This window comes from Vespa crabro, chromosome 21, assembly GCF_910589235.1.
Source record: "Vespa crabro chromosome 21, iyVesCrab1.2, whole genome shotgun sequence".
Lineage (NCBI taxonomy): Eukaryota > Metazoa > Arthropoda > Insecta > Hymenoptera > Vespidae > Vespa > Vespa crabro.
In genome coordinates, this window is record NC_060975.1 from 734,572 (window position 1) to 760,000 (window position 25,429).

Consider the following 25,429-nt stretch of genomic DNA (forward strand, 5'->3'; position numbering starts at 1 on the left):
TGACGTAAAACGGGACCGCGAAATATGACGGGAATGAAATCGAACGAGCAAACGAACTAGCGGGCTAGCAACGATATTCGTTCGAGGAACGATTATTATCGCGTGCGAGCAAACGAGTCAACGAGCATAGAGAGAAAACGAAAGAGAAAGAGAGAGAAAGAGAGAAAGAGAGATGGGTGGCTAATACCTAAATAATTGGCGGTCGTTTCCCACCAGATTTACGAGGCAATAATTGGAAAGAACGTTGTTTTCCGCGCGCGCGCGCCGCTGCTTAGTCGCGACGCATGAAAACGCGGCTTACGTACCGCAACACGCTCGTAGGTTTTTCGATCGGCCGCTCGAAACTCGCACGTTTGCGGTGAGCAAACGCACTCTACCACCTCCATCCTGATGCTGCCCTGCCACCAACGTGTTCTACCGTAATACGCCGTAACGGCATTGCATATTAGCCAAACGCGAGTATTAATTCGTTGCCTGCGAGCACCTGACCGACGACGAACGATCTATAATTATAATAATAACAATGAGCGTCGCATAAAGAGAGAGAGAGAGAGAGAGAACTCTAATTGCCCGTTTAATATTTAGTCTTCTCGTGGGAATTCGTTTCCGGTTTACCAATGAAAATCTATCGCACGGCAATTATCTAACTACTTGTAAAATATTTACCTTTTCTTCTCTTTGCGCATCAACGAACCAAATTTAACCGATTAAACGCGACCTTTTAATTGTCATTCGTATCAATGCCCATTTAAGAAACGTTCTTAATTGAAAAATCTGCCAATTGAGAGGCATAATCGATAAAGAAAAATAAATACAACAAATCCATACGTACGTACGCTATCACGTCTGTTACATGACATCGATTACTATTAACCTTAAACGAACGGCATAATTATAAACATTCTTAAATGGATCGATAATTGATACAAGATTTTCATTATTGCTCAAAGATCGATCGCGATATCGTGGGAGACGATTATAAGTTTTACGTCAGCCATTATGCTCCGATGCGTTTTTAAATATCTTAAATATAACAGTTGAAAATATTTCTCTCGTCTATCGTCTAAAAGAAGAAAGAAAGAAAGAAAGAAAGAAAGATAGAAAAAAAGAAAGAAAGAGTGGGTGGATTGTTCAAATAAACATGATAAACGTTCTCTCTGAATGTTTCGCGTTATTCTCCGAAAAGCGACGATGGGACAGAGTCGACGCCATAATGACAACGTAATGCGCTTATTATAGGGGAAATAATCGGCTTATTAATCGCTTTTTGAGATTGAAAAAGCGGTGCATTTGATTATGGAAAAAGAAAACGCTCGGCAAAATTAGATGCGAGGGGAAAAAAGAGAGAGAGAGAGAGAGAGAGAGAGAGAGAACTCCCTCCCGCAAAATCGTATCGACGAGGCGTGAAAAAAAAGTATTACGTGCGTGTTCTGTGTTACGACGTATTGTATAGTAGGTATTATATAAAACTCACTTAGGCTACTCGCGAAGAAAGAAAAGGAAAAAGAATATGAGTGGTGTGCGTTGGCTGCGTGCGTGCATGCGTGCGTGCGTGTATGAGTAGATGCGTGTGCGTTCGTATTGCTAGCTTTGTCGCCATTTGGAAGGCCAGATAAGACGCAGTATAAATTTGTAAACGCCCTCATAAGAGCCTTCGGATCGAAATCGTACAACGTGTACGCGTATAGAAAGAGAAAGAGGGGGAACTAGAGAGAGAGAGAGAGAGAGAGAGAGAGAGAGAGAGAAAAGCAAGAGTAACAGAGAGAACTCGTTTACGAGGTGTAAGATTTATGGCCGAGCTGTAACCGCACCTGCAGCCACCTGGCTTCTTTTCTCCATCAGACACGGCGGCCCTGGTTCTCGCTAGATTGAGATTACAAAATCCACACACACCCGCCGTCGCCGACGCCGACGCCGACGCCCTGTGCCGTATAAATGACGCATATTGCTTCCTAGCGAAATTAAAGTATAGATGTGTCCGACGGTAAATTCACTGTTGTTCTTCCTGGATAACGTAAACATCCAGACATAGCGGAGTTAAGTTTTACGAGATAAAAGAGTACGAGAAAGAGGATTGATTTCATTTCTTTTTCTTTCTCTCTTTTTCTTTTACTTTTTCCTCTTTCTCTTTTTTTCTGTTAGGTTCCTTTTTAATGGTAATAAAATAAAGAAGAAAAAGAAGAAAAAGAGGAAGAGGAGGAAGAAGAAGAAGAAACGAATTATCTCGTTTAACAACGTATTCGAGAGAACGCCGAAGAGCTTTTACAGCGACAAGAGGTATTAAAGACGATCGTCTCGGAATATTATATTTGATTCTAATCTACCAAATAGGATGGCGGTCTACTTATTCACGCATGCCTCGCTCGCTTACTCGCTCCCACATAGTAGACCGTAGAAATTTTGTCACGTCGAACGCGCCGGAAAAACGTCGCGGAAAATGACGCGAATGGGATCGTATTTGGTATCTAAAGGATGAGATCGGTAATCGAAAAGGGAGAGAGAGAGAGAGAGAGAGAGAGAGAGAGAGAGAGAGAGAAAGAGAAAGAGAGTTGCTCGTAACGCGTTATAAATTTCTCGTAATTATAACGATAAATAATTATGGAAAAATATAAATAAATAAGTAAATAAAAAGGAGGAAAAAAAAAACAAATAACAGAACGAAAGAGAGGGAGAGAGATCAATAGAGAAAAAAAATAGAAGTAATAAAATCACGGTGAGCTATCGTTTGTCAGGTCCGATGTTGGAAGCACGAGAGAAAGCAATTTTATGATTTGAAGCGAGAAAAGGATAGCGTGCTCGGCTTCTTTTTCGCTCGATCGAGCCGATCGAACACCCTCGAAAAATTATATTTGATTCTAATCTAGCAAATGGAATGGCAGTGCAGCCTATTTATTTGCACTTGTGCTTCGAAACCGTTCGCTGCACTGTTATTGTCAGTGACGTATAACCATCAACCAACCCTGGTGTTGTACGTACCTAAATACGTACTATATATCTACGATGTACGTACATCGTTTTTCTTCCGGTTATTTGTTTCTCGAGTACGCGTCTGCGCCTTACTCGAATCGAAGAACATCCATGTGCCCGAACTTAAAAACCCGCGTATACATTTTGCTTTTCAGTCTGCTCGAGAGACTTTTATCTCTCTCTCTCTCTCTCTCTCTCTCTCTCTCTCTCTCTCTCTCTCTCTCTCTCTCTCTCTCTCTCTCTCTCTTTTCCAAGCTATATTAAATTCTGATACGTTTAATTCCAAACTTTTTTAATAGAGAGAAGAAAGAAAAAAGAAAGAAGTTACCTTGATCAAACATCTTTTATCATGTGTCATTTTTTTCGATTTAACAACAATATATTGCCAATTGAAAAATAAAAGACATCTCTTTCTCTCTCTCTTTCTCTCTCTCTCTCTCTCTCGCTCTCTTTATATTTTTACGATGAAAGAAATACATGGAGAGAAATCAGTGTCACGTATTTATTTACAGAACGACGCTATAAGGTCGAATGTAGTAGGGGAAAAGAAAAAAAAAAGAGAGAGAACGGAACACGATCGGCCGATCTTAATTTTCAGGGCCGATCGTAACGCGTGCATGTGTGTCAATGGTCAATAGATTTGCCGTGGGTGTAGGGCAAGTGATCGTGGCACTTATAGACACGGCGTGCCTGGACAAAGTAGCTATTTTCCAGCGAGTGCTCACCGATTAAAAAAGCAATCCTCTGCCATGGCAAAGAAAAGTGGGGATGAAACCAAGTCGAATTCTTCTCTAGGATCGTGCCAGATGTTGAAAACACACGCGCGCGAGGGGTGGACGAAAATTTATTTTTTTTTCTCCTCCCCCCTCTCTCTCTCTTTTTTCATTCCTTTTTTTTTCTGTCTACTCTTTTCCATTCGATTCGAAGTTACAATTAGAAACGTCAACGCTAATATCCATTACGCGAGTACTATCAGTCCGTTCGCTAAAGCTCGGAGAATGGAAAAGAGACGTCAATTCGATTACTAATGGGAGGCGTGTCCATACGCACAAAGTTCTATTCGTTGGACAAGGCGAGTGCCACTGTTACTCACTCACTCACTGTCCGATCAATTACAGTACGCGTTAATCTCGGTAATGTGATATTATCGCGGTCAGCAACGATGTCGTGACAGCGACGCCTGCCTGCCTGCCTGCCTGCCTGGTTTGGTTGCTTGGTTGCTTCCTACTCCTCCGAAGTGTTCTGTCGAGACGTCGAAGTAGTGTCTCTCTCCCTCACTCCTTCTCTCTATCTCTCTGTCTGTTTCTCTTTATATATATATATATATATGTGTGTGTGTGTGTGTGTAGGTATATAACTTCAGCAAGAATATTTATGCTCCTCTCTCGAGGTAGATTCGAGCACGCGACGAATTTTGCACCAACGAATTCGTTCGATAACATGACGATCATCGAAAAAGGGTCGACGAAGCGAAGGGTTGCTAGTAGGTATATGAAATAAATCGAGCCTCGCCCGGGCGAAGCCAATTCCGAGTATTTCGTATGTAGGTCAGCTATGTGTCCGTGTATCGAGTTTAATTTGGAATAAAAAATAAAATAGAGAATAAAAAAGAGGGAGAGAGAGAGAGAGAGAGAGAGAGAGAAGAAAAAAGCAAAAGAAGAAACGATAAACCGCGAGTTACGTAAAAACAACGATCGATCTTTATTGAAACGATTTTCCGTTAAGGGGAATCCTAACATAAGACGTTATGGGGATGTTGTATAGTCTTGAAAATCGATTCGCTTAACCGCAACGTAATCGATTATCACCGCAGAATTAATAACCGTTGTCGATAACCACAGCATTCGAACCTTACGTTCGATTAATACGAGCTGGGTTTCGTTCGTATAATTAATACGATCCTAACGAGATTCGCGTATCGAGGGAGCGCAAGAGGAGAACACCGAACGAGTCAACACACACAATTCTACCAGATCTATTCCTATATCGTTCGCTAGCTCTCGCACGCCATACGATTATATATTATTTGAGTTTGCGGAAAGACCGCCGTAATATCTACACCTCTCATCGAATTAACAATATCCTATGATGAATCGAAAAAAGAAATAATACCGTGACAGATAACGAATACGATACGCGCATTTTCAAGGATGATAACAGAGAACGGGCGGATAAGAGAAAGAAAGTGGGGAAATGTTGTTGTCGAACGAGAGAGAAAAGAGAAGAAGATATAAAGAAGAAGAAGAAGAAAAAAGAAAGAATGAAAAAAAGAGAAGAAAGGAAAAAAGATGGTGGGGGTGGCGAACGAGATGGCGGACAAGTCGTGAAGTAAATAGGACTCCTACTCGTTCTCCCGTAAAATTGTATGTGAAATTGTGCGATGTGTCTTACGAATTGAATCGCCGGAAACGACATTGATTTTATTGCTTGTTTCCAGTGATACGGTACACCTCCAATCCAAGTCACGTGATCTACCACCCCTCTTCCCACCACCTCACGTCTTTCTCTCTCTTCTCACTTTATCCCTCTTTGCTCTTCCATTTCCGTCGGCGAGTACTTCCTCTTGCAGATAACGTCGAGTACGTAGACACGTACGGATTATTCGACACGCTACGACATCGTCGATGTTGACGAGCGCTAATGTAAACTATGGGAATAGTAATTCCGTTCAAATCGAATCGGATTGGAGAAAGTCGAAATTGCGATCTCGTTGTACCTCTCCTCCCTCCTCGGATATATACTTAAAAGGATTCTCGGTTAGCCGGATCGATCGATAATTAATTTTTCTCGATAGCGCGAAATAAGGTAGAGATAGCTAGAGGTATCTACTTGCCCGAAGAGATTCAGAATCGTAATCGCCGTATAAACCCATTACCGTCCTTCTCCTCCTCTTCCTGCTCCTCCTCCTTCTCCTCCTCTTCGTTGGATCTCCTAGAATGAGAGGGTAAAACTTTTGTCCTTGGATATAGCCGTAAAACGCGTCTTAACAGTCAGCCAGATTCCATTCTTCTCGACTCGATTCAGACTCCAAAGTCGCGTTACTTTTCAAGATTTGGATTTTGAATAAGGTGATGAGTAAGATGTAGTTCTATCGTCTTTTCGCTTAGCGAGTGGTTACGAAGTTTATAATAGAACGCATCTGGAGTTTACTCGACGTTCAACTTTGCACTCGTTAATATTCGAAGGAGTAGAAGATGTATATATATATATAGCAACCAGAGAAAGATATATATATATATATATATATATATATATATATATATATATATAGAGAGAGAGAGAGAGAGAGAGAGAGAAGTCGATATCTAGTCGCGAGATTCAATGTCTAAAGTGTTAACCTTCGCTGGTAAAAAGAAAATGTGACCGCAGCGAGAAAAGATCTGGCTCAAAAGAAACGTTTTACGTGTCGCTCTCGTTCACGTTTTTCTCTGATCGTTCATGCACGATGAATCCTCCTGACCCAGAAAACGGGGGTTTTGAATACGTTGACGTTGTGTGGTACACGTTTTAAAAGTATACGGAAAATAAACTGAACGTAGAAAATGAATTGCCATGAGGAAAAGGAACGATTTCGAATCGGCTATCGAACTTTGTTAAGATTTTACGAAACTTACCAAGTTGATATAGCCAATCGTGTCCAATGACTTTTGAATCGATTAACACCTAATCTCTATTCTGCTAAATATATAGGTAGATATATAATACGTAATATATATATATATATATATTTAACGAACGAGAACAGAGACATTTAGACGGTGCAAGCGAGTGTGCCGCCTTGGAAATTTTCATAACTGCGAAAACGGACGCTGCGTTCACGGGCTCCGCCCATAATTTGCTTTCAATGACTTACCACGGGCTAATTGCAGAATGCAGCGCGCGCGGTAATATCGCTTTGCAGGGCTACGTCCGGGAGCCGGCTATACTTTAGTTCGCAATTTAAACTTTACTTCCTCCCGGAATTGATTAGCTTTTAGTAATTAAGCAAGCAACGCCTTGGTCCTCCTTCTCTTCTACCTCCTCCTATTTTCCTACTCTGCTTCTCTCCTCCTCATTTCGTTCCTCCTCCTTCTCGTCTATCCCTCTGCCCCTTATTCCTCGCGCTTGCGTTCGATTTGCGCGCTCGAGCACGCGTCCAACCACACGCACCTTAAACTCCGTATATACGAACCTATTTCTCTCTCGCTCCCGCTTTCGTCTCACCCTCCGTCAAAGCTCTCCGTCCTCTCTCTCTCTCTCTCCCTCCTCCTCGTCCTCCTCCTCCTCCTCACGGATCGTTCCCTCTCTCGTTATCTCTTCTCTCCTTCCACGTTCGTCGAGTGGTTTTAATCAACGCTCCACAAATGTGAAACCAACAGAGGCGAAAGAAGACAAGGACGGCCAACGAGGGAGATAAAAAGAGAGGCGTACAGTCGGACGGATAGATAGCCGGATGAGTAACCGGATAGGTAAATAGATGCCTCCCAGATTGACGAATATTTCATGGGGCTTACCAATATCTCCCTTTTCTTCCTCCCTCCCTCGTCGCCGTACTATTTTGTAAGGGGTGAAATTAATGTCGGACGATCTTTAAAATATCGATTTTGAGAAGAATCAATGAGACTTAAGACATATATGCGCTTAAGGACGATCCTAAGGAATAAAAAAGTGACAGCGGTGAAACGGTGACGGTCTATCGAGGATAGATTTCTTTCTCTTTCTCTTCCTTTTTCAGAGTACGAAAGGCTAACCTCAATCCTAGAGGTACCTTGTATATCCCGTCGGATCGCAGCGCGAAGTAATTTTGGCATGGAATGCGTTTCCCTCGATAGCCGCTCTCGTATACGGGTAGAGAGAAGAGCTTGCCCAGCCGGGACAGGGCCGACCAATTTCAACTTCCATTATACACCCTTACTCGATTCGGCCGTAGTATTTCCAAAGTATGCGGCCCAGAACGTATCCGGTTTGTTGCTAGCTAGCTCTTTCTACCCTTCCACTTTCACATCCGTTAACCTCTTTCTCGTTTCGTTCTTCCAACCCTCTCTTTCTCTCCCTCCCTCCTTTCCTCGCCTCATTCTGTCCTCATCTTATTCTCGGTGTTATCTCGTAGGTAAGAACGTCGAATCGACGGCAAGCGATCGTGCGAAATAAATAGCGTTTCTCCTCCTTCCCTCCCCTTTACCTTTTTCTGCCATTCACCCTACACTTCAACCCTCCTCCCCCCCCTTGTCCTTCCCTATACGCGATATCTTTTTCTTTTCATCTTCGCAGTGTTGTCTTAAAGGGATTCTTCTCTTTACGATTTTCAATCGATTTCGAACAATATCGTATAATATAGAAACTGAATAGGGAATAGAGAAAATTCTCTTCGATTCTTTGAACGTTCTCGACAGGTTTCGGAAATACTCGCGAATGGCACGGCACGAGGCTCTCTCAGCCCTCGACGAATTTAAAAACGCAATTTACGAACGATAGAACGTCGCCCGTAGTCCGCAGAAACGAAGAAAGAAAAGTGAAAGGGAAAGAGAGAGGTAGATATCGAAGTGTTAGTAATCCCTTACCCCGTTACTTATCTCTCTCTCTCTCTCTCTCTCTCTCTCTCTCTCTCTCTCTCTCTCTCTCTCTCTCTCTCTCTCTTTTTCTTTTCAGACAAGAGTGTACCTAAGCTTTGCTCGTAAAAATGTTGTTTTTTAATTTAGGAGACGCCGTGAGGTTAATATATGGTTTTAATTTCAGGATTTCATTTAGGGGTTGGCGGCACACTCTCTCTCTCTCTCTCTCTCTTTCTCGCGCGCGCGCGCGTTCTTTGTCCAGAGGGAGAGAACGAACGCGAACCAGTAGAATCACGAGATGGAGGAGGAGGAGGAGGAGAAGGAAGAGAATAAGGAGAAGACGAGCAACTCCCGTAGGAAAAGATAGCGTCGACTTACGTTAGAAACGGCACCAACGAAAGAAGCTGGCTGCTTCCCCGTAAGAAGAGAAAGAAAAAGAAAGAGGGGAGAGATGGGTAGCTCCAGTAGGATGGCGACCACTTCCGGCCGCGAAGATTGACTTCCGACTCCCACCTTGACTGAGTCTAGTCGGTACACCGAAGCGAAAAACCAATCGGAAGACGCGCCCCTTCGAGCGCACGAATTCGACCCGCCAACCTTCCTCCTCCCTCCTCCCTTTCTCTCTCTCTCTCTCTCTTGCCTCCCCCGAGACGATCTCTCAAGGAGACACCTACACGCATAAACCTGTATGTAGGTATATCGAGTGAGATAATGTCGAGACTACGTGAATACTCGAACGTTGAAAATTCTCGTACTTCTTTACGAAGAAAAGAACGAAAGAGAGAGACAGAGAGAGAGGGAGAGAGAGAGAGAGAGATTGAAAGAAGCAAATACCTTTGGTACTCGAAAGATTTTTATCGGAAAAGAAGAAATCGCTTCGAAAACGATTTCGAGTTCATTATATAGATATATGAAATCGTCGAATACGATAAATCATCAGAGGGGAAGTTTCACAGAGAAAGAGAGAGAGAGAGAGAGAGAGAGAGGGAGACTATTCTCGGCTGACGCAAACGTACTCTCTCTCTTTCTCTCCGCCCACCTCGAGAAAGGCGAGCAGCAATCGGCGCAATTAACGTTTCGACGATAAATTAAAGCGCGTTAATTACGGAATGACCTTGGATTCCATTAGAAGAACCCGCAAAATACGATCCCCGTTCCAGCGCAAATACACACACACACACACACACATAGATATATATATATATATAGGTATCTACGTAGATACGTACGTACGTACCTACACACGGAAACGCAGTAGGTATACACGCATGTATATAAGCGGAGAGATGCTGGCTGAATGCTCGCGCGCGCGCGCGCACACCTTCTGCCATCGCTCGGCACCTTAGTCCAGGCAATTACAACGGTCATCGCATGCGCCCAGGCAATTAAGGCGCTCCCCAATTAATGCCTCGCCAGCTCTCGCCGCGGTGAACATTAAGCCGAGCGAGCGATCCTTGCACAAACAACGCCTTACCATCGCAAAGACCGGTCGACGAGACTCTCTTCGTGGATTCTTCGAGTTAACGAAATATATACTATAAGGAGAGGAGAACCTTTTCGAGAATAGCGGATCGAGAAATCGATTGGTGGAAGTGGTTATCGTTTTGCTTCAAGAGGTTAAGCAAAAGCTTATACACTAACCGTGTAGGTATTATTATACACCATTCACTTTGCAAGAAATACTACAAGCGGGTCGATTAATTGACCGTTGATTGCATCTTTTTGCTTTTCTTCTTTCTTTCATTCTTTCTTTCTTTCTTTCTTTCTTTCTTTACGAAGGATATTACATACATGAAAGTACGTTTCGTTCTAGAACGTGTATGCCTTCGCTAAAGACGTAATTGCCACTCGAAAATAAATTACACGGGACTAGAGTGCATATTATCGAGAATGCAATATATCTTCTCTCTTCGTGCTTTCGTTAAATCAAGCGTAATTGCGCGCGTGCAAGTCTCCTCCAAGATATCCTCGATGCGATCTATATACGGTTACGATACTCCCTGATGATCTTGACCTGTAATTTCATAGGTCGATACTTCCTTAAGGCGCTCGATCGACGCAGCCGATCGTCTTTTTTTTAACAACAAAGAAATTCAAATGGTATCTTTCGAATAAAGGATTAGACAAAAGTATTTTGAAAAAGACCCGCTACTATCGCCATCTGTATTAAATGCTTATTAAAAAAAAAAAATTAAGTAAAACAAATAAAGAAATTCAATAAAATAATTAATAGGAATCTTGAAAGCATAAAAATAGATGCTTGAGAAATATCTGTGGTATTGTTAGAAAAAGCAAACACGATTTATTATGTTTTCGCCGAAAGATTTGTATTCCGACGTCGACGTTAGAAACATAATAACATATAGGTAACGCTAAAGTTGGAAGGTCATGTAACGATAAACAATAAAATATGATATATATATATATGTATAAACATAATGTAAAACTTACACATCAGTGGCAGGCAAGTAGAGAGTATCCACAAAAGCGAAAATCCTCAATGAGTCCACCTGTGGCGGTAGATGAAAACGATTCCAGGAATTCAGGCAAGGACACTTATCCGACACTCGAGATAAGCCAGTAACTATGCTCTTTCGTCGAGGGAAACACAAGCGATAGTAAGAGAAGGGGAGAGAAAGAGACAGAGAAATTTTCGTGATATCGTGCCGACACTGGTTAGACGACTTTAACGTTGAACGACTTTAATCGATTTCCACGATTGTTATTTCCAAGTATTAAGAACAATAACGATGCAATAAGTAAGAGCTTTCTTTCCCCCTCGGTTTATTGGTATATTCGAGTCGTATTCGTGTCCGCGCTCTCCTCGCACAATGTCAACGATGGCGTTATCGTCGCGACGCCGATAAACGCGGCTCGAAGAGAACGTCCTTCCACGACGAAGGTCGAGACCGGAATAAGAAGGAAGGACACGAGCGCGGCACGAGACCCGCCGAGCGCCCGGTCGACAAGTTGCGCGCGCAACTTGTCCTCCCTCGGCTCTCTCCGTTAAAATTCGCCTCTATTCGCCGCGACTCGAATGGATGCCGCGCGCGGCTCGATGCGTTCGAAAGTGTACTATCTAAATGACGCGTCTTTTTTAATCGGAATCGATCGGCGGTGGGATTCGATCGATTCGAACAAACATACCGATTTATATTCATACCTACGGATAGATAGGTAAATACTCTTTTTAATCTCGGATCTGGAATATTAGAGAAGAGACAGATAGAGAAAGAAGGGAGATCGACGAGTAAATTTTAATGCTGGAGGAAGGAAAATTTCCGTGACAGTATTAGGTTTCGATCGAAACGATTAAAAGCTTTTTCAATCGTTCGCATAAAAGATGCCCGTCACAATAATCGGCATACGCAAAAAAACTCTTTCCCGTCTAGCCATTGGAAATTCGTGTGCCACTGCATGTGCCGTTTGGTCTTGCATCCATAGAGACAGCGATAATTACAGTTAATGTAAACGTTCGTTAATGGATGTCATTAAATACAGCACTGCAGGCCAACGGCGGGGTAGCTGGAACGACGAAGGACTCGTGCGCATGCGACCGCCAGTCGTTCCAATTATATTAATTAAATGAACAATATAATTAGCTAATTAAATCGAAAACGGTCCGTAGCCCATGGCCTTACTAGTGAAAACCGGCCGAGTTAAAATTCGTTTAACGCGATCCGCTTGAGTTCGGCTATCGCTGCCAAGTGTGTGTAGTATACGCTTGTATGCGCGTCCAGGGGAGAGAGAGAGAGAGAGAGAGAAAGAGACTTAAACGGAATGCTTTCACCGTATACCGAAACATATAGCTGCTTTTTAATTTTGCACCCAACACGACCGAGGGAGTTGAAAAAACGTTGGTAAAATTTGATCCAACTTTTCTGAGGCTTGTGTACCTCGCGCGCGCACGCGCGCTCGCGTGCCTATTTACCTACAGGATATTCCGTATATACGTGTAACGGTAGGGGTACGTACATGGTATACGTTTACCTATAACATACAGAAGATAGCTCAACGAATCATTTCACTTTGTTCCTAGTTGTATTAACTACACGATGAAATAATTTTTTTTTCCCCCTCCAGTTAATACCACTGACCAAAGGACGATCGAAAACTAAACATTGAATTGAAAATTGAAATCGAAGTAGCAATCGGTTTACATAGCAGGCAATCAGCGATATTCAATAGTACTTGCGATCGGTCCGATGTATCAGAAACATCGCTACGCCCGTATCGAGACTCTGTTGAAATGTATCGTTTTGCTGTCGATATATCGAATTTCAAACGTCAACGTGTGTATCGCCAGCAACCCTATAGATGCGCGATACCATATTTAATAGAAATAGAGGACAGCAATATTTCGAGCTTCTAATTAATCGAATACCTTCAACGGTCGAATCGAAGTTAACCGGTGCATTTTCATCGGCGTGTCGCCTATTTATTCACCGTTATACCTCACAGCAATACACAGCAATACCATTCTTTCGCTCTCGAGTTTCCTGATCGCAATAAATCACGTTTAGATGAAACGGCGAAAGTTATTAACGATGGAACTATGCGCTAATTGCTGTAATAATTAAATCCCCCGGCAATTCCTAATTGCTAAAACAATGTTGATTAATGGTTGATGAGTAATTACGCTAACGTCCGGTTTAATAACGCGGCATCGAGTTGCATACTCGTACCTACATACGTGTTCTCTCGCGAATCGTAGAAAATGTTTGGCCACAATTAAAAATTCTTTCTTGGGCCGACTACATCAACAATTTTCGAAACCGCGTACGCTACCGAAAATACTTGTAGACGTAGACGGCGCACTTAGGTATACTCGATAACGTTATCCCATGCATATATACACACACATATATGTGTGTATATATATATATATATATATATATATATATATATATATATATATGTATGTACCTCGCTTCAGAAGCTTTTGCAGGCCGGGCGGTTACAGTGGCCCTTGAAAAGCACCTCGTGTCATTAGTATGTTAATTGGTAACAGCCGCACCCTGGCTGCCACGGCGCGTTTCGTACACACATACCAGCCGCGAGCTCGACGTGTTTATACGTTAAGATGTTTAATCGCTTCTGTGTAATTAAACTGTCCCTCAAAGGGTTAATTGTCCCATAAACCCATGAATACGTTAACGAGCTCGCCTTGCGCAGCTTGGCGGACTTGAGAAAAGAACAAGAATGGACGGAGGAAGCAGCGGCAGAGGAAGCGGCGGCGGAGAATGAAGGAAGCAAGGAAGGAAGGAATGAGAAAATGACAAGAAGGAAAGGGAGGAAGATATCGATTCGGCACTCTGATCTTTCGCCCTGTCAATCCGCACTATATACATACCTTCCTATATAATAGATTCCAGTTCATGCGCACGTATAATAATGATGTAATTATAAATGTAATTGCGCGGACATGTGAAATACATTATGCATTAGTTTCGCAAACGTGGACGACATTTCGTTCGAAATATTTCAACGTTCGTTAAATCCATGTTAAAGCGAACGATAACGTTTGATAAGTCAAAGAGAACCGCAATTTCAAAAGATCGAATAAAAAAAAAAAAAAAAAGAGAGAAATGGCTGATTGTCGATACCGAGCTCTCGTCCTCTCCATTACGATTAGATAAGATTAGGAAACGTTTGAAGAACTATATCGAGAAATAACTGAGGAGATTGAGAACCCAGAAGCGGAGTGGGAGGGAGAGAGGGAGAGAGAGAGAGAGAGAAAGAGAAAAACGTGCTTGGGTGAAAATTAATTCATTACTGTAATGCGTTATGCGAGATAATGGCTGAGTCGCTGAAGTGTCGAGAGGCAAGCATTTCGGCAAAGATGGATGCCTCGTTTTCATTTGGAAAATTAACGCTCTCCATTATCCACCGTTCTCGCGATGATTTTCTTTCCTTCCTTCTTTCTTTCTCTTCAGCTCTCGTCAGCTCTTCAGCAATCCTACTCTTGTATCGTCTCAACTCCTAATGTTCCTCTTCGACGAACCATCATGGACTTCCTTCTTGTCTCCCTTTGCTAACGATCGCTCGTTCCTCTTGAAATTCCAGCGACTCCTTCACTCGTATGATCGATCGATGATCAGTTCCCTTGAGACTCGGACGAAAAAAGAAGCTTCCTCGGTAGACTAATTTCGTGCAAAGACAGAGAACAAGCACGATGACACAGAACTATGTATTCCCTAAGAGGGAAGTCTCTCATCCAACAGAGAAGGAAACGTCGTTCTCGAATCGAATATCGAGTGGTGATCCTGGAAACGGGTAATATCATGAATTAATAATTAATAATTATCAAGGAACAACCTCAAAGTACTCGTTGCATCTTCTTACTCTTCTGAAGTGTTTCTTAAGCGACTCGCTCTCCTACTCATTCATCCTCTCCACCTTCTTCTTTTTATTCTTCTAAAGCATTCTTACTTCCATCTGAAGTGTCGGAAAGATGTCGTTTGATCTTGCTCGATTGGATGGAGCATGCGTAGTACTAGCAAACGATTAGTCGATCTCTCCTGCAAGATTTTATTTGAAGGAGAAAAAAAGGAAAGAGAGAGAAAGTAAAAAAGAGAACAAAGCAAGTCCTTTAGAAAATCCGTACACGAAGTCGTAGTTCCTCGCGTACCTCTAAAGCGATTCTAAAACTAGCTTTTGCGCGGCCCCGATGTAATTTTCTGAATGACTGCGTAATTAAAACTCTAATTTCCTGGGCTTAATTGACCGAAGTCTCGATTCCCTCCTTCGGCTGAATTCCCCTCTCGGCCCGCACCTTCGTCTACCCCCTTAAAACCTCTTACACTCGTAAGGAGGGTTGGATGCGCTAGAAAGGGTGAACCCCACTATCGGCCTCTTTGTACTTGCCCGTACTTGCGAGCTTGAGAAACCGTGCATCGATACGATCGTTCGTTTGCCATTGCCCAACGCCTTACTGCGTCCATTCGGGAATACGGATTTTCTTCTTCTCCTTCTTCTTTTTTTTTCGTTTTCTTTTTTTTTTTTTTTTTTTTTTTTTCTTAACTAGCAAAGGAAAAGCTGAATAGTCTAAAGAAAAAAGATATTTCGATCCTATACACGATCCTTCGAATTATCGACGAGTATAGACTGACGCAAACAATACAATGCTGTTACGTTGAATCCGGGTACATCAAAAACACATTAAGTTCATAGAAATCTGGCATAATGGACTTGGTGTGTTATCCATTGATGTGGACACCTTGATAAAGTGATATATTTCTCTTGGATTTATCACACATGGCCTGTACCTTTTCGAGTTTTCAAGTTCTATCTATCTATCATGGAGCTCAGCCGATCTTAGGAAAAAGTACTCATCTAGACGTTTGCCTCCATAAAGTTTTCATACGAACTTTTTAAGAAAGGTCCTCTTCCAGCTCGCCATTAAAAAGAACAAAGCCTATTTATTTCCCCGACAGAATCCCTCGGGAGAAACGCGCGCTCTTCTTCTTCTTCTTCTTCTTCTTCTCCTTCTTCTTCTCCTCCTCCTTCTCCTTCACCGTGTCCTCTACGTCCCGCAGCTCGCGTAGGCGTGTGCGGGGCTACCACAGCTTTTTGGATAATTACAGCCGTCGGAGACGGCCGGAGGCAATTATAATTGCCGGCTCCTTTCGCAATTATAAGTTTCTGCAAGACTTGGCGTTCGGCGGGAAGGGAGTTGGTGCTGGTTACTGGTGGTACTCGTAATGGTGCTGCCTGATGATAGTAGTTGTGTTAGTGGTGCTAGTGAGACCTGCCGCGTTACGTGGCGCGAGCCAGTATAACGGACGTGACTGGAGTAAGAGGGAGACAACACGAGCTTGTCGAGGAAGAGCAAGGGAGTAAAGAGGTGTACGCGCGCTATGTCCTATAGGTACGTGGAAACGTTAATTGGGGCGACCTGCTCGAAAACTAGTTACCGCCAAGGGTTGCCGAGCATCAAATCATCGACCAAGCTATCCTTTAGATCGAGAAGACAGCGATAATAAAAGAGTTCCATTTTCTCTCGATCGAGTTTTAATGTCATTGAAACGTTGCTTCGGAATTAAATACTATCGAATTACTTTAAGAGATACGTGGTTACATTTTAGCGATGACTCATCGTCGACTAAAATTTAAGGCACTTAACGAAAAGCACGCTAGAGCTTTCTCTAGGGAGCGGATTTCAGTATGTACGTAGTACATCGGTGGAAACAGCATTTCCTTATTGAGCGTATACATCGCAGTAGTAATCTCCTCTCTCGTATATCACTCTGCGGCAGCCTTTACGATTTTTACCGAAAGCCAAACGTTCGTGCTCTTCGCCTTCTCTCTACTAGCGCAAGCACCCCTTATGTATTACCACCACTGTCTTCCGCCATCTCTTTCCTAGTACTATACACTTTCTCAGAGTTACCGTTCTTTCTATCCTTCTCTTTCTATCCTACACCCTTCACGATCTTTTCTTCTCTCCTTCTCTCTTTCTCTCATAGAGACATATACATGCATACATGAAAGCGCACACATACACACTCTCTTTCGTCGACGCCAACGGAATCGGTGGCTTCGTGGCACGGAGAAGTTAATTATAAGCGATACCAATCTCTCGAGGTTGTTGGGTGGTTGGTAGGACTGGGAAGCCCTGACAGCCAATTACCACTCCGTACCGACCCTCGCGCACGAGCGAACTCTCCCTTCATCCCTCGGACACCCCTTCGTCTCTCTCCATCTCTCTCTCTCTCTCTCTCTCTCTCTCTCTCTCTCTCTCTCTCTCTCAACACACACGAGCGCATAGTTCTGGCGTTCTCTCGAATAAATCCCCCCCTCTCTCTCTCTTTGTCTTTCTCTCTCTCTCTCTCTCTCTCTCTCTCTCTTGCTTTCTCGCAGGTTCTACGTGCTGTCGCACACAATCCAACGAACATGAGCACACACATACTTAACGATATAGGAAATTAAAAGACTAGGCGATGATTGCGCACGGCCTAAATTCCGCGTTCGAGTTTGGCTTTCGACACCCTCTTACTCCTTTCTCTCTCTCTCTCTCTCTCTTTCTCTCTTCCTCTTCTTCTGCTTCCCTTTTCTTAGTGGCAGGAAAAAGAGAGGAATGCAATTCCACCAACCTTCCGTATGTTCTATACGCCCGTTAGCTCAAATTACGAAATCGGTTGAGAAAAGTGATTGGGATTGGTCCTCTTTAGCAAGGGGTTAGCCCGTTTCGCTTCGTTAAAGTAGCCAGCTGAAACGGACAGATAGGAGATATATATATATATACATACAGAGGGAGACAGACAGAGAGAGAGAGAAAGAGAAAGATAGATAATACCTAAGCGTTTGATCGAGGATCGAGAGAATAGCCTCGAATCGTCCGGTGAGGGAGACGAAGAGCGAGATTATGAGCTCTTGCACGAACTACGCTACGAGTGGATGCTTCGATGCCGAGGGTTCGAACGATCTCTTTACCTCGTGAGAAGCATCTGTATTTCTCTCTTATTCTCTCCACCTATCTTTCTTTCTTTCTTTCTTTTTTTTTTTTCGCCACGATTATGCCTGTTTTAAAGATGAGCCCTTTGCACGGTTGAAACCCTACTTGTCAACCTCTGCCTCATCTTAACCCCTTCGATTTCCATTCCCACGCGTTTTCCTGTCCTATCGGTTGCAGATGTATTCTTCCGAGATAATTTCCCGACGCTAAGATTAAACCGTAAGAATATTCTGAAAATTTAAAGAGAGATTTTCCGAGATAGAGAGAGAGAGAGAGAGAGAGAGAGAGAGAGAGAGAGAGAGAGAGAGAGAGAAAGAGAAAGAAAAAGATCTTTAGAAGTTTACCGATGCTAAAGTCAAAGTGCACTCTCGAACTGAACGTCTCGAATCTTCAAAAAAAAAAAAGAAGAAAAAGAAAAAAGGGAGAAGTGAATGAAAAAAAGAAAAAAAAAAAAGAAATGCTTTCCAATGTTCCTAATGATTCTAACTCAAATATCAAAGATACAACGTGGCCATTATTCGATAGGATAAGATGTTAGCCAAACGAAAGACGAAAAGTAACGACATCGGGAAGGGCTCGTACAATCAACCAAAGGGACAACGACATTCTACGTAGGGTAGGAAAGCGAACGTAACGTAGAAAGGAGTAGGGTGGTTAAAGAGAGGGGTGCGGCGACGTGCTGGCTGGCAGTTACCGGGCTTGGCTTGTACCCTGGTTGGCCCAGAGTTAATTATAACCGATGGTTATCAACCGGTTAACTCCGACACGCCATTACGTGCCTCGGCTGCCACCTCCGTCTGTTTCTATCTCTCTCTCTCTCTCTCTCTCTCTCTCTTTCTCTCTCTCTCTCTCTCTCTCTCTCTCTCTCTCATTTACTCTCTCGTGTTCTCTATGTACGCCACCGAGAACGGGAGTCTGCATCGAGATTTCCGAGTTTCGCTTTACGCTCCATCGCAAATTCAACCGCACAAGCATGAATCGCGAATAGACCACCTTTCCGCTACCCCTTTCGCGCTAGGAACGAAGATTTTTATGGAACGAGATTCGACCACGATTCTCCTTCCCTTTAATCTTGTCTTTTCTCAAATGATACAACCGATGCGAGCGATGGTACTTGTAAAAATTAGTTTGCCGCACTGTAAAATTCATTGGGAAGGGTAAGAAAAAAAAAAAGAAGAAAATTAGTGCGAAAGTACGTGCTCGACGTCGAAGAACAACGTTTTTATGAATCGCCGGAAAAGGGCAAGCATAATGAACGTTCCTCGAACCTTTCTGTTTTAATTGCAATTAAGTTTCAACGTAGGACGCACGTTACCCGTACTAGTCCGCTAAAAGAAAAGAAAAAAAAAAAAAAAGAAAGAAAAAAGAAAAAAAAAGAAAAAAAAGAAAGAAAGAGGAAAAAGAAAAAGAACAAGAAAAGGAAAAAAAAGAAAGAAAGCAGCCACATTTGCGAAGGTACAGCAGAACGCGGTTTTCTTGTATACCTATTACTACTACAACTACTATTACTACCGCTACTACTACTGCTGCAGAAAAAGAGAGCGATGTCTCTACCTTTTTCTCTTCGCTCTCATTAACATTTAATCGAATACATTCGGAACGCCAAGTGCCGCTTACGATTAAGTCCAGCTAAGACTCTTACGTTCGGAGTAGTACTCTCCATTATTGATGCATTCGATTACGGTGTACCACTCTAGCATTGGTATAAATAAAAAAAAGTAAAGGGGATATTAATCGATCACCTTCGAAGCGGAAAGAGCAAGAAAAAAAAGAGAGAGAGAGAGAGAGAGAGAGAGAGAGAAAGAAGGCTCTTCTATTCTCTTTCATCGAAGGCCGTCTCGCATGATCGCCATCTTTCACGAGATTCCTTGCGCACGATCTTCCACGCAAGAGCGTAAAAGCAAAGATGTTCTATCTCGCTCTCTTTCTCTCTCTCTCCTTCATTTCCTCTCTCTCTCTAATCGATCGCCGAACGGAAGTCTCTTTGGCCATAGTGGCGCGGGTATCGAAGTTAACGGGCGAGCGTTTCTCGAGAAATCAATCCGAGAATGGTCTCGTTAATCTGGCGGGGGTGGTTTCTGGATGCTTGGTTGCTCTTACATCACGTAACGGGGCTATCCCCTGCTAGCATCGAGCACCACCACCACCACTACCAGCAGTACCATCAGCAGCAGCAACACCACTAACACAACCAGCATCGACACCAGCGGCAGTGGCAACGCCACCCACGCACACCCATCCCATTCCTCCCCCACGACGGCCCCTTCTCTACGGTCTAGGTCTGCAAGTGACTGAGTGGTTATTTAGGTAAGAGCCACCCTCCCCTGCACACGGAAGCTGCTCCTCTCTCCAACGCTAAGTAATGGTCCCGCAACATATTGTGCAAAAAAAGCTCGCTCGCTTATTTACGCGAAGCTAAGAGCAAGACGGAAATAGAGGAAGATGAGAGAGAGAGAGAGAGAGAGAGAGAGAGAGAGAGAGGGTGACTGGAAAAGGAAGAAAGTCTTGCGAAAAAGAAACATATATACTCGAAGATATAGATGGACACACACGGATCTTACCACGTCGGGAGTGAAAGAAAACTTTAGGCCAACTTATTACTCGCGGCAACAAAAGAACTAGAGAGAAGAAGCAAATTACGCTTTTCCTTAAATTCACCAAACTTCTGGAACTCGTCCTGCCTTTTCTTTTCTCTCATTTTATAACGCGACTTTCCATCGAGTTAATAAGCGAAATAATTCATTTGAACATATCTGATAAATTGAAAATTGAACGACACAGACGTTTGAAATAAAAGGCCGAGTCATGGATCGTCGAATTTAAGAGACGAACAAAGATATAAGAATAGAGAGAGAGAGAGAGAGAGAGAGAAAGTAAAAAAAGAAAAGAGCATTAAATCATAGCGATATCATGCGCCTGTGAGAATCCGTGACTCCCATGTCAGCGACGTAATTATGGATTAGGTGAATGGAAAGCTGCTTTTATCGCATACGGAGGGTGTCACTGAGAACCCATTGTTGGCGTCTACTGCTATAAGGGGATGAATGGGCGAACGCGCGCTTGATACTCTTACATTGAGAAAAAGGTCACAATCGTACTCAAATGGTTCCAATTTCATGGCTCGCCTGTACGTGTGCAAACGAACGTGAAGACGTCCCTTGGAGTTTGTGTGTGCGTGCTATATTCTCCTACGATATAACGAACAAGAAATATAATCCGTAGTTACCCGTAGCTCCATATATCTATCCGAGAATAATAAATAATGGTAGTTTGTACGAAAAGCGGAATATCGCTTATTCGATTGAGAACCGAAGGGGATTTTTTTTTATGGCGATTCAGATCTAAATCGTTAGGGATCAAGAATCGTACGCATACGATATGTATATATATATATACATATATAGTTCGATGACGTTAAGATAACGTCTTCAGAGAACGATCGACGTTCTCGAAGAATTGATGCGATTCAACCGTTTAACGAAGAACGATTCGCCAAAAGTTTCTCGTCCGTCTCGACGTAAAAAGGACGCGACTTCCGCAAAGTCATTGCCGACGAAGTGAACGAAGAGAAAATGTATTCACCCCATCCCCCTTCCCACGAAAGTATGGCTTATATCGAGCGACGTTCTTTTTGCATAGAAACTAATTTATGGTTTATCTAAGCCTACATTTTTGTCAGACTGCGACCGTCCTCCAAAGCTCTTCCCCTAAGCTTCACTAGGGTGACGGGTATCTATGTGAAAGGATCTAATAATTACCGATGTTTAACCTTGCGTGACGTTAGGTTTCCCCTCTCTTTCTTTCTCTCACTGTCTGTCAGGGACAGATACGTTGCGTTCGAGATTAACTGGAAAATTTGTCTTTTACTTTTCCATGATATTTAATGGATGGTTCGCTATAAAAAAAAAAAAAAAGAAGAAGAAGAAGAAAGAAAAAGAAAATTGAATCTGTCTGATCGAAAAAAAGAGAAGGAAAAAAATACGGCATCCTCGTACGATACACGAAAGAAGAACTAACGATTTTCACATGACATTAATTGTCACGGTTGCGAAAAATCAACCGTAGACAACGACGAATGGTAAAGTAAGCGAAACGAATGCAAAAATATTCGGATCCCACGCTTAAACCTCACCATGTCCGTCGTTTTAACGTAGAGCATAATAAATAGTAAGCGTTTGGTAAGAACGCTAACGCTTGGGACCGAATACTAGGGTAAAAGAGATGATCTGATTACGAACGCATCATGGGAAAGTCAGACTTCGTAAAGCCGAGGGTAGAAAGGGGGATCGGTTACTGTCATTGTCCTCTTGGTGTTGTTGACGAACGTAGATACGTCGAAGGGCTACATACATTATAGGTACTTACTCTATACTTTGATTTTTCCATTATTTTCAAAGTCGATTAATCGAAGAATTTTCAATTCTCTATGCGAAGCGAGAAATCGGAATAAGAGAGTAACGTTACGTTTAACGTTACTCTCAAGGAAACGTTTTCGCGAGAAAGAAAAAGAGAAAATGGTGGAAATGAAAAGAAAAGGGAGCGCCACAATGGGGCAATACGGTTTATCAGAAGTCGTGATACCAACGCGTTGGACGCGCCTTTTCGCCGCGCGGCTCCATCAATAAAACCTAGTGATTTAGCAAGTCTCCGGTGGCGCAGAGTACGGTAGAAGAAGGATGGGTTGGGGTGTATGGTAGGCGAACACGAATTTCCAAGATAAAGGGGTCAACAATGGGCAGTAACCGATGGTTGCTGTTCGGCCACTGTCGAAATGGTGGCCTCAATCACTCGCCGATAACAATGCCACGGGTCTGGTTTATAAATCCGCGCATTGTTGCCAACTTAAAAGCTCTTGCGATCTAGCGTTAAGGAAAGGAGAAGGAGAGAAAGAGAGTAGGAGGGTTTAGCAAAGGTTCTGGACGATGACAGCTACGACGTTGGCAGGCTGAGTTGCAGGGTAACGGTCGAAGTAGGAGAAGAAGGCGAACGAAAGTAGAGGATGAGGAAAAGGTAGTGGTGCTGGTAGTGGTGGTGGTGGTGGTGGTGGTAGCGATGGTGGTGGTTCTAGAGGAGGTGGAGGTGACGGGTGCGAGAACTCCAGCGTGCCAGAGAGACAGGAATGGGACCGAGCCTCGGAGGGTGGCAGCGGAGCTTGAAAGCCGTGTAAAAGCATTGAGAGCACTTTAATGAATACGATTAGGGGCGTTAACTGTGAAGGATTGCCAACCTGAAGAAAGTGCCGCACAAGGGCAGGGTCCTTCCGTCGAGTCTTTATATACTTTTACCTCGGCTAACTTACCACCTTACCGAAGAAGCAGATCCTCTTCGTTCTATCTATCTATCTATCTATCTATCTACCTACCTACCTATCTACCTATCTACCTACCTATTTATCTATCTATCTATTTCCACCGATCCACCGATCCATTTCCATCTTGCTCTGTTTCGCCTTTCCTTCGAAAAGGACGCCTCCTTCTGGATAGTCTCGCTTCGGCCTTAGTTGATCTTGCTCTTTTCAGCTCCTTACTCCATCCAGTTCCGACCTCCCTGGATAATGTAATTGCTTTTATTTGCATGGAAAGTCTTACGGCGCCGCACTCTAACGTATTGACCCACAAGCGAGCTAGTGAGTGAGCTTGGCACGAGTCGCATAAATATTTCCTGTGGTTTATCGACGTCGACGACAACGACGCAGGAAACGTTCGATAATCCACAAAATTGCGCTTTAATTACTAATCGTATTATAACCTTCCTTGTCATTTTCGGATCTTTCGAGAAGTACGTAAAAACAAAAACAAAAAAAAATAAATAAATAAAAGAAAAACAACGCGAAAGTCGATGAAAACACATCGTACTTCCCTTCGGTACTTCCTCCCTTTTGTTGTTATCGATTTTAATAATAATGGCCAAGCGCAAACGATGGCCGCTGGGACAGACGGACGGAGATAGAGAATAGAGAGAAGATACAGAGAGAGAGAGAGAGAGAAAGAGAGAGAGAGAGAACGACACGTGAGTTACGAAGTGACGGACGGGCGTGCTTAATGCGGATCGTATCCGGCAGAACGAGCGCATTCACGAGACACGTCAATTACGTTCTGCGTGCCCGTTGAGTTCATGCACGCGGTAGCACGAGAAAGAGAGAGAGAGAGAGATAGAAAGAGAGAGAAGGATATATATATATATATATATAAGGATATATATAGAGAATGTACGTCGTTCGTTTGTATACCAGATTCTATGCCTGCATCCTGCAGGTATGTCAATGCTCGTACGTACATACGTCGATATGCGATCATTAGAGATGAATCATATAGAGCTACGATTTGAGAAAACTTTTAACTACCTTTATGAATTAACAACAAGGACACACTGTCACAAAGAACTATAACCCTTTCCATTTACTCGTAATAAATAGAAAACATCTATTTCTCTTTTAGTTTGTATAGTATGCCTTGGACTTTTTGTTCTGTGTTTTGATTTTCTTAATTTTTTTCTTTGTTTTTATTTATCCTACTTCATCGGTTAACGAAGTAAAGGGAAATATAACATGACGTCAAGGTCCTTCGTCAACGTTTCGATAGGATATGTATTAGCGAGCGAAATTACCCGAAATATTTGTCTGTAGGATGGACGGGCCTGCCGGAATTGTCTACGAAGCTAAGTTGATGCCAAATTAATTAATTCGAAATATGGTGAACCGGAAAGCCAAGATTAGTCGAGCGTACGTACCCTCCCTCTTGTCCTCTCCTCTCCCTCTCCCTCTCTCTCTCTCTCTCACTCTCACATCGTTGTTGTTCACATCACCACGTAAATAGCCAGTAGTTATGCTAGATATGTAGCGACAATAGTCGATTATGCAGATCGCGTCCCACGAGTCGCATGATATTCTCTAACAAATTGTATTTACGTTTCGCTAACTTGGTAAACAGAAGGATCATCGATCGACCATATGAAAACCTTTTCGAACTACGTTGAAAAAACAAAGAACAAATACCAGACATTACTCAGTATTACATATATATATATATTACAATAAAATTATATGTCAGATTCACGAGGAATTCACGTATGTAGCCGACTGCGAAAACTCAGGCGACTCATAGAGAGTCTTGGAAAGGGATCGTTTTAATATTATATCACGTTGAAATCTTGTTATTCGTTTACGACACAATCTGGGACAGTAGGAAAAGGTCCCACGAGGACGACTACGTTTCTAATGGAAAATATACGCCGACGACGACGACGACGACGACGACGACGACGACGGCTCATGCGTTGCGAATCGTAAAGCACGAATGTTTGTACTCCAACTATCTATGCAAGAATATACCGGTCGAAATAGCCGTATCCTTTTTCTCTTATATGTTGATATCTTATTACACGTTACTAACGTAACACACACTTACGATAACTTACAAATCATAGATGAAAAATAATAAAGGAGAGACTGCCAATCGTTAATTAAAAAGCTACG

At 42.9% G+C, this 25,429-nt stretch overlaps 1 protein-coding gene across 2 annotated transcripts in view; it reads right to left on the reverse strand.

Annotated features, from left to right (window-relative positions):
• The window catches only part of LOC124431388 (rhombotin-1-like), a 63,546-nt gene extending 52,128 nt beyond the window's left edge, over positions 1–11,418 (reverse strand). For both annotated transcript variants that reach the window (XM_046979253.1, XM_046979251.1), the window contains exon 1: positions 10,950–11,418. The gene's annotated coding sequence lies outside the window, so the exon portion shown is untranslated. The remainder of the gene's footprint in view (positions 1–10,949) is intronic.
• Between the last annotated feature and the right edge of the window lie 14,011 nt (positions 11,419–25,429).